Source organism: Lactuca virosa, chromosome 1, assembly GCF_052849685.1.
Source record: "Lactuca virosa cultivar CGN04683 chromosome 1, Lactuca_virosa_CGN04683_v6, whole genome shotgun sequence".
NCBI lineage: Eukaryota > Viridiplantae > Streptophyta > Magnoliopsida > Asterales > Asteraceae > Lactuca > Lactuca virosa.
Window position 1 is genome coordinate 231,453,910 of NC_136426.1, and position 16,141 is coordinate 231,470,050.

The window sequence follows — 16,141 nt, forward strand, 5'->3', positions numbered from 1 at the left end:
AGGGTTAAAGACTGCTTTTCAAAACTAAAGAGAATATTGGATTTTCTTGAGAACATGTAACCATTTTAACAGATTCACAGACAGGTTTTCATTTCAAAAACATACTTATGAACTCACCAGCTTTAATGCTGATACTCTTTCAAAACCGCTTGTATTCTCAGGAAATCAGTAGGTAGGTACTCCCGCAGGCTTTTGGGAAGACGGAGCTTATAGTGTCTTGTCTTTTATACTTTTGTTATACTTTTGCTGTATACAGACTATGTATCAAACACATGTAAATATTTTACTTATTCAATGTAATGGTTGTGTTTACTTTGATTACTATGATGCAATTGTTGTGATACTATACATGACGTCCTACACCCCCGAACGTTTCCGCCGTTCCGGTTTGGGGGTGTGACAGATTGGTATCAGAGCATTGTTTATAGTGAACTAAGTATATCGAACCTTACATGATATACAACTATAAACGCTAAGGGGGCGAAGCGCTCTGAACTAATAGTATACTTTTAAAAATCTAAGTATTTTATAAGAAGTATACAAGTATACATACATACCAGAACCAGTATCACAAGAAGAACAAAACAAATGTATTTAGATGTTGGACACTGCTGTTAAAACTGGGCAATTATGTAATCATATCTTGAATAAATATAGCCTGATCAACTATATTTACTTGAGATACGACCAACATGTGTTTGGGAGTGATGGTGGTGTTGCAACAAGTCTAAAACTTACCAAACTCCATACAAAAGAGAACAATAGAACATAACACACAACCTAAAATACTATAGGAGTATTTTGTCTAGAGCCAAAAACATTGTAGACATTTCATTCCAAGTGTTGCTATTTATCTTTCTAGCGATTGTTTACTTGTATTAGTAGACTTCTTCTATAAAATCGCTTAATAGAACACTTTATCTATCAGGTTGAGATATATGTTGTACTATATCACCTGACTTCTGACAGCTATAGAGGACTTATCTTCGTTTCTCTCATGAATTATTTTAGAGAAAGATGCCTCCGAAGAGGAAGTCTAACCGAAAGAACAACGATCCTCCACCGCCGCCACCTCCTCAGTTCGATCTTGTTATGTTCCAAGCAGTGGTTACAGCCCCTGTGGCTGCCGCAATGTCGCAGATCAATTTTGGCGGCACTAGCAGATCGGGAAATGGAAGCCACCCCCTTAATCTTGATGGTGGCCAGGGACACCCGAAGGAGTGTTCCTACAAAGACTTTATGAACGCAAAGTCCAAATTCTTTGACGGCAATGGAGGTGTCATTGCCCTAACTCTTTGGTTCGAGAGGATTGAATCAATTTTCGAGATCTGTGCGTGCCCCGAGGCAAGCAAGGTGAAGTCTGCCGCCTGCACCTTCACTGATAGAGCACTGACTTGGTGGAATAGCCGATTCAAATCCCTAACTCTGCCGGTAGCCAATTCCATGGATTAGGAGAATTTGAAAGAACTAATGCTTGTGGAGTATTGCCCACGGGGCGAGATGCAAAAGCTGGAGCACGAGCTCTGGAGCCTGAAGATGAAGGGTTCCGACATTGCTGCGTACACTGCTAGGTTCATCGAACTGTCTCTTCTGTGTCCCGGGATGGTCACCCCAGAAATCAAGAAAGTTGAGAGGTACATATGGGGATTGACACCCCCAACTCAAGGGAACGTCTTGGCTGCTAAACCTCTCACATTTGACAGCGCCAAGTGTCTAGCGCAGACTCTGATAGATCACGAGGATAATCTTGAAACCGTAACAGCCGTTCCTAAAACACCTAAGGAGGGTGGTGGGAAGAAAAAGTTTTGGAATAAGCGCAAGGGCCAGTCTTCATAGGAGCCCTCCAAGAAGCAACAGACAGTTGTAGTCCACGCTGCTACCATTCCTGCTGCTGTTCCCACTACTACAACAACTCCTAGCTGTTATGCTGGAAACCTACCTTTGTGTAAAAAATGCAACTTCCATCCCTTGGGAGTTTGTAGAGAATTGCAATGCGACAAATGTGGCAAAAAGGGGCACACAACTCGTTTCTTCAAGACACAAGTCCAACCAACCAATCAGACCTCTGGAGCTGGAGTAGGCCAAGCCTGCTATGGTTATGGAGAAACCAGGCACTTCAAGAGAAATTTACCCAAGGCAACAACTGCTGGCAACACAGGGAAGGTGCTAGCAATGGGCCAGGAGGAGGCAGTTGTTGATCCCACCATAGTTACAGGTACGTTCCTCCTCGACAACTCTTATGCATGTATTTTCTTTGATAGTGGTGCAGAGAGAAGTTTTGTCAGTCATGCATTTAAGCACTTACTCAAACACAAATCCTAACCTTTAATCGAAACATTCACCGTCGAGATGGCTAACGGAAAGAAAGAGAGTACTAACGACGTATTCGTAGGATGCACCCTCACTCTGAATGATTATTCCTTTCCAATCGACCTTATGCCGATTTCTATAAAAAGCTTTGATGTCATCATCGGCATGGATTGGTTGAGCCCCAATCGGGCTGATATTCTCTGTTATGAAAAAGCCATTCGCCTCAATCTGCCATCTGACCAAGCCCTCGTTATATATGACGATAAACTCAGCACGAACCTTCGTATCATTTCGTGGATCCAAGCCCAAAAATACCTACGAAAAGAGTGCCATGCATTCTTAGCCCATGTCATCAACGAAAAATAGGAAGTTAAAGACCTCGAGAGCATCCCTGAAGTCTGCAACTTTCCTGATGTCTTCCCCGAAGATCTTCTCGGAATTCCTCCCGAGCGCCAAGTCGAGTTCCGAATCGACTTAATCCCTAGAGCTACCCCGTAGCCAAATCCCCTTACCGTCTAGCGCCGGCAGAAATGCAAGAGTTATCCAGCCAGCTTAATGAACTACTCAACAAGGGATTCATCAGGCCAAGTTCCTCACACTGGGGAGCCCCGGTCTTATTTGTGAAAAAGAAGAATGTGTCGTTTCGGATGTGCATAGATTATCGCGAATTGAACAAGCTTACATCAAAAACCAATACCCCTACCCAGAATCGATGACCTCTTCGATCAACTCCAAGGAGCCAGCTACTTCTATAGATAGACCTAAGATCAAGGTACCATCAACTACGTATCCTGGAGCGTGATGTTCCGAAAACAGCTTTCCGAACTCGGTATAGTCACTACGAGTTTGTAGTGATGCCCTTTGGTCTAACAAATGCACCCACTGTATTCATAGACCTGATGAATAGGGTGTGCCGTCCATTCCAAGACAAATACGTGACAGTATTCATAGATGACATACTTATCTATTCACGAAGCGAGGAAGAGCACAGACAGCATTTAAGACAAGTTCTAGAAACATTGAGAGCAGAAAAGCTTTACACAAAATTCTCTAAGTGTGAGTTTTGGATTATGTGACATCCCCAATTTTCTCGGCCAGAAAAGACCGATTTCGTTTATGCTTTTTAAAATAAACTCAGAGTAATCTTTCAAAAGGTGTTGCGGAATTTGTCCCCAAAACTTCATATGATAAAAATTTATCAAAGCATTTCTTAAAGAAATGAATTTTCATTATATTATAAAACCTCGGGATGTCATTTCCGATACAGACCAAAAGCATAAACAATACCATATAGGCCATACAACAGTTATTTATATCTACTGGCCTATAATCCAAAATCCCTCGTCATCGTCCAACTATGCTCTTGTTCCACTACCTATAATATAAAAAGCTGAGTGGGTCAGGCGTGGGAACCTGGTGAGCATATAGGGTTTTCAACCCACAATAAATAAATTTATTAATTTCATTAAACAATAATAAATTTATTAATTTCATCAACCAACAATAACCCTGATTACCCATTCCCGTTATCCTCACTTTACGTCCCTAAACACCTATCATAAGGGACCTAGCCTAAGGATCGTCATCGGGGTTACAACACTGCTTAAGGGATACTTCTGCAGTTTCTTAATATTTCACCCTAAGAATCCTCACAACGACACGATCTATACTCTCAGATCTAAAATCAACCTCTTTACCTAATCCATACTCCCGGATCAATAACTGTGCCCATTCCATACTCTCGGACTAGGGACAATTAACTATGTCTTAATCCATACTCCTGGATTAATAATAAATAACTATTGTCTTAATCCATACCCCCAGATTAATAATAAATAACTATTTTCATAATCCATACTCCCGGATTAATAACAAATAACTATTGTCTTAATTCATACTCCCGGATTAATAACAAATAACCATGTCTTAATCCATACTCCCGGATTAATAACAAATAACTATTGTCTTAATCCATACTCCCGGATTAATAACAAATAACCATGTCTTAATCTATACTCCCAGATTAATAACAAATAACCATGTCTTAATCTATACTCCCGGATTAATAACAAATAACTACGTCCTATCCATACTCTCGGACTAAGGACAATTGACTAAGTCTAATCCGTACTCTCGAAAAACATCTAAAGTTTATGAGCCTGTTAATATTCCACTGGACTCTCTAGAAAAGTCTGTGGTTGTCATCTATACTCCGCTAGATGACAACAACAACAACAACAAGAACAACAACAACAACAACATCGAGACCTCTCATCATTTTAACACTCATCAACTATTTCATGTACCCATGTTTTACCCAACATATTTGTAGATAAAAATACATATACAGATTAAAACTTGTATAAATCATTCATTCAACATCCATCTCACATAAACAAACAATATATATGTATATATATATATATATATATATATATATATATACACACATAGCATAATTTTATATAAAATACTTCATATCTATGTGTAAGATGAAAGTGACTATACACTCACTTGATAAGACGGCGGTTCGACAACACTTTGTCCCTAAAGATAATATTCTTCGATGAAACCGAGCTCTTTTCTCAAAAACCGGGCTTCACGTGGGGAGAGTTTCGGCTCGAAAACTCTTTTTCTCGGGATCTTCGGACTCTTCGGGGCTTGCTTACGATGCTAGGATTATATTCTAGGCTTAGGGGTAATTTTTTCAATATTCAAGGAAGTATAGGGGAGAGAGAATGAAAATTGTAACCTAAAATCGGATGGCATCGTCCGCTATTTATAGTGGCTGAACTCTGAAGTTACGCTGGGCGTACTTCTCAGCGGTGCTCTACGCGGGGCGTAAGCCTTCGTACACTGGGCGTAGGGTGATGCGTGGCATCAGACGTGTCGAAACTGCGTGAAACGTGTCGTATGCGAAGAGGGTGTTGACGTGGCCGGCTCCGGATCACACAAACGAGTACGCTGGGCGTACTCTTGTACGCGGGGCGTACACAGATTTTCCCAACTTCAAAAATCCATATCTTTCTCATACGAGCTCCGTTTTTGACGTTCTTTATATCCACGCGTAAGTGAGACTGTGCTCTACAACTTTCGTTTAAACTCCGTGTAACACCGTATATTCTCAAACAAGATTTTCATTTAAAAAATCATATAATTCTCATAACACATCTCACAAAAATCTCATTTATTTAATTTACAAATCGCAACTCCCTAATTGTTTGATTAAAATCCAGAATCCTCAAAACATAAATTTTCACTGGTGTGTACAATCAAGCCGGTGCCTTCACGTGATCCTGAGAAAAGCCTGAAACACATAACACATAACACATAACACGGTAAGCACGAAGCTTAGTGAGTTCCCCAAAATACAACACATATCTCAGTAGCCTCTCATGGCTATACTCAGATAAGACCCTCCGGTCAATGTGTCTCAGTAAGACCCTTCGGTCCCAAAACTCGGGTGGACCCTCCGGTCCTAACTCAGTAAGAACAGAATAATACACAACATAAATCATATAGACATAATGCAGGATATCACAATACACAGATAAGCACATAAGACACCTCAGTCACACAAGGATACCACTCATGGTAAGTATAGTGAGAAGACTCACCTTGCAAGCAAGCAAGCAAATAACCTCGTACCCGAATCTCGAACTAGCCTCCGCCTATCACAAAGGATGAATATCTCTAATTAATACTCTTTTCACGACTCTAATAACCGAAGGCTATTCTTTCTCTCTCTAACTCTTGAAGTGGATAAAATACCATTTTACCCCTCCATGGTCTCCATTACTTATGATTGATCCAACTCTAAAGTCAACAGAAGTAAACTCGAGTCAACAGTCCATGTTTGACCCGACTCGCCTAGTGCACCCATGTGACTCGTCGAGTCCACTCGTTTCCTCAGAAGTCTCGCGAAGGTCCAGCTCAGCTCGTCGATTTGACCCCCAACTCGCCGAGCTATCGCATGATCAAGCTCATCGGGACAAACCCTCACCGACTCGTCGAGTCAGGCCATGGACTCGGCGAGTCCCTGCGATCTGATTTCTCATACAAACGATTTAAGGCAGATCTATCACCCCAAACACTAGATCTCCATCCTAAGGCTCGATTGACACGTAAAGCTTCGATCTTTACACTCATGCATGGTGGTTTTGCTCCAATCTACCAATACATGTTCTCATAAGCTGTTAAACAGCATACTCCTCATATGGATGGATAAAGTTTGGACTTTTGGGCTCTAGGGACCTCACAAGGTTCAGATCTGAGGTCTAAACCTATAGATAACTTAGTATTCTCGAAGTCCCAAATAATATGTGATGAAAGCCCTAACTTCTCAACTCATGAGATCTAACCAAATAAAGGGGAAAGATTCAAGCTTTTTACCTTTCTCTTGAAGCTCTGGACGAAATGGCCTGAACCCCAACAACTCCTTCTTGCTTAATAAACTCCTCTTCCTCCTCAAAGATGCACTAAAATCCTTCAAGGTTAGCTTGGAGACTCTCTTAGCTCACTACACTCGTTTAGGGTTTGACATAGAAGGGTTAGGCAGCTGCTGAGGCAGAAATGGGGGCATAAGATCCCTTATATAGGCCCCAACCCCAAAAATTAGGGTTTCTCTGCCCAACACCTACTCGGCGAGTCGGCTCTCTGACTGGTCTAATCCATTCATTAATCCCACGCAGACAACTCGACTCTACTCGACGAGTTGGATTCACAACTCGTCGAGTCACTCTATAAATCTCAAAATTTAAACACATAATTATATACGTGAAAGTCCGGATGTTACAATTCTCCCCCACTTGAATTATATTTCACCTTCGAAATCGCTCCTCAACAACACATAGATCGAACCCAATAACCCGAAAAGCACCACCGGAAGGATCTAATACGACACCGCTATCTTCCTCCATGGACTCTTGAATTCAAACAGGAACTCCCAAACCCGGAAAAGGACAGACCCATATGCCGCTACAAACCCCCTTCTGACTCTTCCAGAATCTGGAAACTCTAGTGGCATGTCTCACTGCCAGACCGCCCTCTCAAGATATCACCATGTTATTCGCTCCTCTAATAACGGACCCTGATAACTCACTGCCCCTCTGAGTCTCTCGTTGCGACTGATAGAAACAAGTCAATGCCCAAAAAATATGGCTACCGATCACTCATACCAGACACATTAAACAATCCAGATCATACTCCGAGGAATGAAAGGATCACATCACACCAGGGACCCATCCACTGTACTGCAATCAAAACCCATCTCAACAATGAACTCTCAACACCCTGTCCTCGGCCACAAGAAAAAGATCATGCTTGCTCAGAAGTATCTTCTGACATCTAACAAACATAAACCCCAGCTCCCTTCTCAAATATCCATTTCAACACTGAGCACCAGGTCATCTCCCGACCCAACAATTGAACCTCCAAAGGTTACCCATTGCATACCCCAAAACGTCTCATTAGCTTCCTTCTCACACTAACTATCTCGGCCCAGTGTGACACACAAGTCATGAAGTTCGCTTTACCCCAAGCGGATACCACAACCCCAACTGAAATCGTCTCACCCTCGACCTCTGCCGTCTACTATTCATTAGCTCCATACGTCTCGCGGTCCTTTCCATACAAACGAATTGACCCACCCATGTCTAAGACATCAGATGACACACAATACCCCTCAAAATGGAACCTACCTCTAAGTCCGGAATCTCATTTCGCCTTCTCAATACACCACTAGAGCCAAGTCAAAACTCGAGAGTCTGGCCCGACGCAGAATTGGAACCACTCATTTCCAATCTGATACTCGACCCGTACCCGTGATTCGCGAATGTATGCACATACCATCTCTCCAATTCCTTCCGCTTATGATAATACCTCCTTAACCCGGGATACAACAATCCTCGACCGACACGGAGACCCCAGCCTCGCCCCTGGTCCGGCAACCTGATTCCAGAAGACTCAAGTGGTCAGGCTACCCAAGTCTAAGAACTCTTCTGCGTCCCACTCTGACTAGTGAATACTAAAGCTCCCCGTAGATTCACAACGCTTCTCTCTTGCTCGCTAGCTGGTGAAAGCTACGGTTCCCTCGCAGTTCCACAATACTCTCTCGCTGACCAGTGAAAACTACAGCCCCCCGTAGTTTCACAATGCTCTCCCTCTGACCAGTGAAAGCTACGGCTCCCCGCAGTTTCACAACACTCACTCGTTGTTTGGTGGATACTACGGCTCCCTGCAGTATCACCACACCCTCTCGCTGACTGGTGAATAGTATGGCTCCCCGCAGTATCACCATACTCTCTCGCACTAACTCATGGATACGACAGCTCCCCGAAGCCTTCCAGCACTCTCCCGCTCACTGACTCACCGTGGGCTCACTCCATGGTTTTCCTGATAATCCCAAGTGATTACTCTTACTCGGATCCACTTGATCTCTTATCACCCCATAATCTCATCATCAAGCCATCACTACACTGAGTTCACCAACTCATGCTACGCAGCTCAACATAAATAGGTGCTTACACCCTCCCAGCTTATGCACCACTACTCCTGATGGCAACCGCCATGAGAAAGCTCCTTTTCTCGCTGCAATTCACATTCTTAGAAAATCTCGCTTGATGTCAATTAGCCGAAGGGCTCCCACTGGAACCATAGATACTTGATGCACCACTTGCCTTCTCATAACTCAAGACTCAAAATAGTACGAAATTTTAGGACATCATACTCGGATACCTCGGTACACCATCACAGAACCTCACGATGTCTTGCCTTAACCACTAATCTCATACTCACGACATCATACTCAGATACCACAATGTACCCTCTTAGAATATCACAACCGATCTTCTTCTCGCACAACTTGTAACTTCGGAATATCCCATCGCACAAATTGAAACACAGAGAATCGTCAATAACTGAAAACACGTTGACAAAAATCCGAGCACCACCCTCTACTGATCACCGCCCATACGAACTACTCACACCGAATCTGAGATTGGTTGACAAATCAACTACTGTCCCTTCAGGAGTACAAATCACAATCTATACTTATACCCGCAAATCTCAGCTATTGCACCCTGAACTCGGCGACCCAACTACCTCGAACTCAACAATTGCAACACGAAAAATCCCTAGCCATAATAAATTCTCTGCCCAATGGCCACATACCACGGGTTCTCTCATCCTTCCTTAAGCACATACCCAAACATCATCCCGCCTTGTACCTTTCCTCATCAATAACCCAAGCCTCATGTGTCAGCACCGCGGATCTCCATAACCAGTTCTCTAACCGCAATTTGAACGAATCGCTGATCCTCTCAATAGGATACTCAGTTCTCCCCCACTCAGGGTTCGAACCATCACCAACTAGCATACCAACAATCTACTCCATAGACTGTTTCACCAATATATCACACTTGACTCTTGGAACGTACCACATAATCACTTCAATGATCTTCTCGATGGAACCAAGCAACTCCAAATATCCCGTAACTCAGACAAGAATCTTAGAATCCTCCCAACGTGACTGCCTCTAGTCATCTCGAAGCCTCATACCGATATACCGCCGAATACTCCAACTGTTCTGAATTAGTCCTGACTCTAGGTATGGAAATAACGCACTTAACACACAATTCACTCTGACTCCTCTACCAGCCTACCATCGCAGAAATCACCATAAAAGCAAGAGACCCCACTCTCACGGTCGATACACAACAAAGACAACGAGGGCCATCGCCCCGATATACTCCTCTTAACCACCTGGAATCGCCGCTAAAAGTATGCCTCCCCAAAAGGCACCTCCCTGTTCTCTCCCATTATAGACCCACAAATGACCTTCTCATGGTATAAGAAATACATCGCAGCAAACATACTGCCCAAAATACTCTGGTGAAAAGGTTGCAACCCTATGCTACCCTACGGGGTTTACCCCCATACTCTGAACACCGGAAACTCGTCATCTCTTTTGCTTCTCCCAGAAAATGGGGACAGCGCAACTCTTGCCACAGAAGATGACACCTCATTTTTCAGTCAATTGCTCAACTCAGACAGCGATCCTCCAATAAGCATCATCTCTACTCATCCCTAAGTCTTGCGACTCCAACTAGCATCTCACCAAAAAATCTCTCGGAAAATAACTCGATTTCCCCCTCAAAGTATGCTCCATTGAGACTCGCTCAACATGACCCTCAGGCCCCACACTCTATCACATCTGATCTCAGTCTAATCAATAACAACGTGATAATTGGTAAAACCAGAAGCACTAACCGCCACGAATCATGGTACCCGAACCATGTGATCACCTCTCGATCTGCTACCAATCATGGTACCCGAACCACGTTATCTCCTCTCAATCTGCTACTAATCATGGTACCCGAACCATGTTATCTCCTCTCAATCTGGTACTTAGAGCCTCTGGAATTCTCCCTGTATCGAGAACGGGTCCTCTGCTTTCAGTAGTACGGGCCCACACTACCTGCCACATCTACCCATACTTTCCACACAGATCGTCCCATATTTCCTAAGTAGCTGCTCATCCTTCTCGATTACCAATCCCGTTAAACCAGGTCGTTCCCCAGTGAATACTCTCCTCTCTCAGCGTACTCATCTGACTAAGGTCACTCCCTAGGCTCTTCCTGGGTTCTCACACTTCTCTGCCATCAGCTGCTTAAAGAACTCCTTATGATGTCAGCCATCTACCTCCTGAATATCGTCATATTCACTTGGTAGTTGACTCCCATCATCAAGAGTTCGACAAAGCACGAAGCAAGCAGCATTCGGTCATCGAATAATCTCCACCAGCATGTAAACTACTCTAGATTACAACTCTATTTGCTTTACTCACACTCAAAAGGTATCACCGAACTCAAGAAAACCTACCTCTCGCAGGTATCTATCTACTCTCTCAGTAGGCTCTTTCATTGCTCATCTAGGTATCTCTCCTAAATTACCCATCCACTCAAAGCTCTCTCTAAAAGATTCCTACTAGATAATATTACCCCGTACATACTCAAAGCACATCAAAAACAACAACAATTCCTAGGCTAAGGCATCACAAATCAGGCAACTCTAGCCCTAACATATGAAATTCCTAGCCTATCGTCTAGCATGCATCACTAATATCTCAATAATGACTCATAACACAAATAAGTAAGGGTATTTTATTAAATCACCGTTCGGGCTCTGGCTGATTGCACACGCTGCTCCTTCTCGTTTTCTCTTAGAAACTCTTGCTCGTTTTAGAAAAATCATTTCTTTTGAAAATTTTTCTCAAATCCCCAGTTTGAGTCCAGACATACCCGAAGGTGCATCCGAATCCCTCAAACCAAGGATCTGATACCAACATGTAACACCGTAAATTCTCAAACAAAATTTTCATTTAAAAAATCATATAATTCTCCTAACACATCTCACAAAAATCTCATTTATTTAATTTACAAATCGCAACTCCCTAATTGTTTGATTAAAATCCAGGATCCTCAAAACATAACTTTTCACTGGTGTGTACAATCAAGCAGGTGCCTTTCCGTGATCCTGAGAAAAACCTGAAACACATAACACATAACACGGTAAGCACGAAGCTTAGTGAGTTCCCCAAAATACCACACATATCTCAGTAGCCTCTCATGGCTATACTCCGATAAGACCCTCCGGTCAATGTATCTCAGTAAGACCCTCTGGTCCAAAAACTCGGGTGGGCCCTCCGCTCCTAACTCAGTAAGCACAGAATAATACACAACATAAATCACTTAGACATAATGTAGTGTATCACAATACACAAATAAGCACATAAGACCCCTCAGTCACACAAGGATACCATTCATGGTAAGTATAGTGAGAAGACTCACCTTGCAAGCAAGCAAGCAAATAACCTCGTACCCGAATCTCGAACTAGCCTCCGCCTATCACAACGGATGAATATCTCTAATTAATACTCTTTTCACGACTCTAATAACCGAAGTCTATTCTTTCTCTCTCTAACTCTTGAAGTGGATAAAATACCATTTTACCCCTCCATGGTCTCCATTACTTATGATTGACCCAACTCTAAAGTCAACAGAAGTAAACTCGAGTCAACAGTCCATGTTTGACCCGACTCGCCGAGTGCACCCATGTGACTCGTCGAGTCCACTCGTTTCCTCAGAAGTCTCGCGAAGGTCCAGCTCAGCTCGTCGATTTGACCCCCAACTCGCCGAGCTATCGCATGATCAAGCTCATCGGGACAAACCCTCACCGACTCGTCGAGTCAGGCCATGGACTCGGCGAGTCCCTGCGATCTTATTTCTCATACAGACGATTTAAGGCAGATCTATCACCCCAAACACTAGATCTACCATCCTAAGGCTCGATTGACACGTAAAGCTTCGATCTTTACACTCATGCATGGTGGTTTTGCTCCAATCTACCAATACATGTTCTCATAAGGTGTTAAACACCATACTCCTCATATGGATGGATAAAGTTGGGACTTTTGGGCTCTGGGACCTCACAAGTTCCAGATCTGAGGTCTAAACCTCTAGATAACTTAATATTCTCGAAGTACCAAATAATATGTGATGAAAACCCTAACTTCTCAACTCATGAGATCTAACCAAATAAAGGGGAAAGATTGAAGCTTTTTACCTTTCTCTTGAAGCTCTGGACGAAATGGCCTGAACCCCAACAGCTCCTTCTTGCTTCTTGCTGAATAAAGTCCTCCTCCTCCTCAAAGATGCACTAAAATCCTTCAAGGTTAGCTTGGAGACTCTCTTAGCTCACTACACTCGTTCAGGGTTTCACACAGAAGGGTTAGGCAGCTGGTGTGGCAGAAATGGGGGCATAAGTTCCCTTATATAGGCCCCAACCCCGGAAATTAGGGTTTCTCTGCCCAGCACCTACTCGGCGAGTCGGCTGTCTGACTCGTCGAGTCCATTCATTAATCCCACGCGGACAACTCGACTCTACTCGACGAGTTGGATTCACAACTCGTCGAGTCACTCCATAAATCTCAAAATTTAAACACATAATTATATACCTGAAAGTCCGGATGTTACACTCCGTCGGCTAATTTTGACTTTATTTTTAAAGTTATATTTTTAACAGGCCAGGACAGAAAAGTCCGTTAAAAATTCATAATTTCTTCATCCGACGTCCGTTTTTGTCTGTCTTTTTACCGTTGAACTACTATCAACAATATCTTCGATTCTCGTTTTTGTTTCTGCTAAAAATCACTCGATCTCATATTCGAACTTCGGGCTGCATACTGCTAAGCCGAAACTTAGAAAAATCATAACTTCCTTATACGAAGTCAGATTTGGGCGTTCTTTCTATGCACACTCTCGGTTTAACGAACACTACGACTTTTGTTTAGATCGCTAAGGCTAAAAAGCACTTTATCGTAAATTCACTTTTTACGTCACAGAGCGTCGTGTCGGTTTTGTCGCGAAACTTCGACAGGTCATAACTTCTTCGTTATAACTCGGATTTCGGTATTCTTTATATCTCCGGAATCCTTGTTTCAACCACTACAACTTTATTCATAGATATTGGCTTTATCTAATATTTATTTTCGACACTTATTTTTATGCTTAATCATAATAATTAAGTTTAAAGCATATAATTCATTCTTATTACTTCAAAACGAGTTCCAATGGTTGACCTAGACTATTATATAATCATTAATGCATAGCCCAGAAATACGGGCGTTACAGATTAGAAAGGTAACTTTCTTAGGTCACGTGGTTAGCGAAGAAGGCATACATGTGGATCCCTCCAAAATAAAGGCAATCGAGAATTGGTCAGCACCGAAGACGCCCACAGAAATCCGTCAATTCTTGGGTCTTGTTGGCTACTATCGCAGGTTCATCCAAAACTTCTCTAGGATTGCTAAGCCTCTTACCGTCCTGACTCATAAAGGTGTAACCTTTAGTTGGGGAAAACAACAAGACACTTCGTTCCAGACTCTGAAGCAAGCCCTGTGCATCGCACCTATCTTGTCTCTTCCTGAAGGGACAGAAGATTTCGTAGTTTACTGCGACGCTTCCAATCAGGGGCTAGGCTGTGTGCTTATGCGGCGAGGAAAGGTTATTGCCTATGCCTCGAGACAACTAAAGACACACAAAAGTCAATTATACTACTCACGATCTTGAGTTGGGAGCAGTGGTCTTTGCGCTGAAAATCTGGAGACATTATCTCTACGGAACCAAGTGCACTGTCTTCACCGACCACAAAAGCCTCCAACACATTTTTGACCAAAAGGAGCTTAACATGAGGCAAAGGCAATGGGGTAAAGCTACTCAATGATTACGAGTGCAAAATTCGCTATCATTCGGGTAAAGCCAATGTAGCAGCTGACGCCCTTAGCCGAAAAGAGTACTCTGGTCGCAGAGTGAAGGCACTGACAATGACAATCCATTCCCTTCTGTCCGCCCAAATCATAGAGGCTCAGCTGAAAGCCTTGAAACCAGAGAACATGATAGATGAGGCGTTGAGGGGAGTGGAAAAGAACTTAGAAATCAAGGGAGACGGAGTTTATTATTTCATGAACCGGATCTGGACCCCAAAGTACGGCGGTTATTGGGAGGTTGTCATGAATGAAGCTTACCGGACTAGATACTCTGTTCACCCAGGTTCGGATAAGATGTATCTGGATCTCAAAAAGCTCTATTGGTGGCCAAACATGAAATCAAAAATTCCTACCTTCGTGGGCAAGTGCCTGACTTGCGCCAAGGCGAAGGTGGAATATCAAAAGCCCTCAGGTCTACTTCAACAACCAGAAATACCTGAGTGGAAGTGGGAACGAATCACAATGGACTTCATTACCAAATTGCCGAAGACCCCGAGTGGCCATGACAGTATCTGTGTAATCATCGACAGATTGACTAAGTTTGCCCACTTCCTGCCAATCAAAGAAACATACAAGATGGAGAGACTGGCCCGAATCTACATCCAAGAGATAGTTCGACTGCATGGTGTGCATGTGTCCATTATCTCTGATCGAGATAGCAGATTCACCTCGATATTTTGGCAGTCATTGTAGAAGGCTCTTGGAACTAAGCTGGATATGAGCACAACTTACCATCCACAGACCGATGGGTAGAGTGAGAGAACCATTCAAACCCTAGAAGACATGCTAAGAGCATGCGTTATCGACTTTGGTAAGTCATGGGATACCCATTTGCCATTGGCCGAGTTCTCTTACAACAACAGCTATCACACTAGCATCAGGGCTGCTCCATTCGAGGCCCTCTATGGTCGTAAGTGTAGATCTCCTCTATGCTGGGCTGAGGTGGGTGACACACAGCGACCCAAAGGTCAAGTCCCTGATAGCACTCTCACTGGCCCAGAAATCATCCGAGAAACCACCGAAAAGATCGTACAAATCCGACGACTAAAGGCTTCAAGAGATAGACAAAAGAGCTACGCCGATAAGAGACGAAAACCCTTAGAATTCCAGGTTCCTGACCGTATTCTGTTAAAGGTCTCACCCTGTAAAGGCATGATATGCTTCAGAAAGCGTGGAAAGCTAAATCCGAGATACATTGGGCCATTCGAGATCCTCGCTAGGATCGACCCCGTAGCTTACAAACACTGTTTACCCCAAGAGCTTAGCAACGTACATCCCGTCTTCCACGTGTCGAACCTCAAAAAGTGTCTATCCGACGAGACTCTCGTGATTCTACTCGAAGAAATCGAGATAAATGAGAATCTTAACTTCGTGGAAGAACCAGTCGAAATCATGGATAGGGAAGTCAAACGAACGAAACAAAGTCGCATCCCGATAGTGAAGGTTCGCTGGAATGCCAAGCGGGGACCTGAATTCACTTGGGAGCGTGAAGATCAGATACAACAG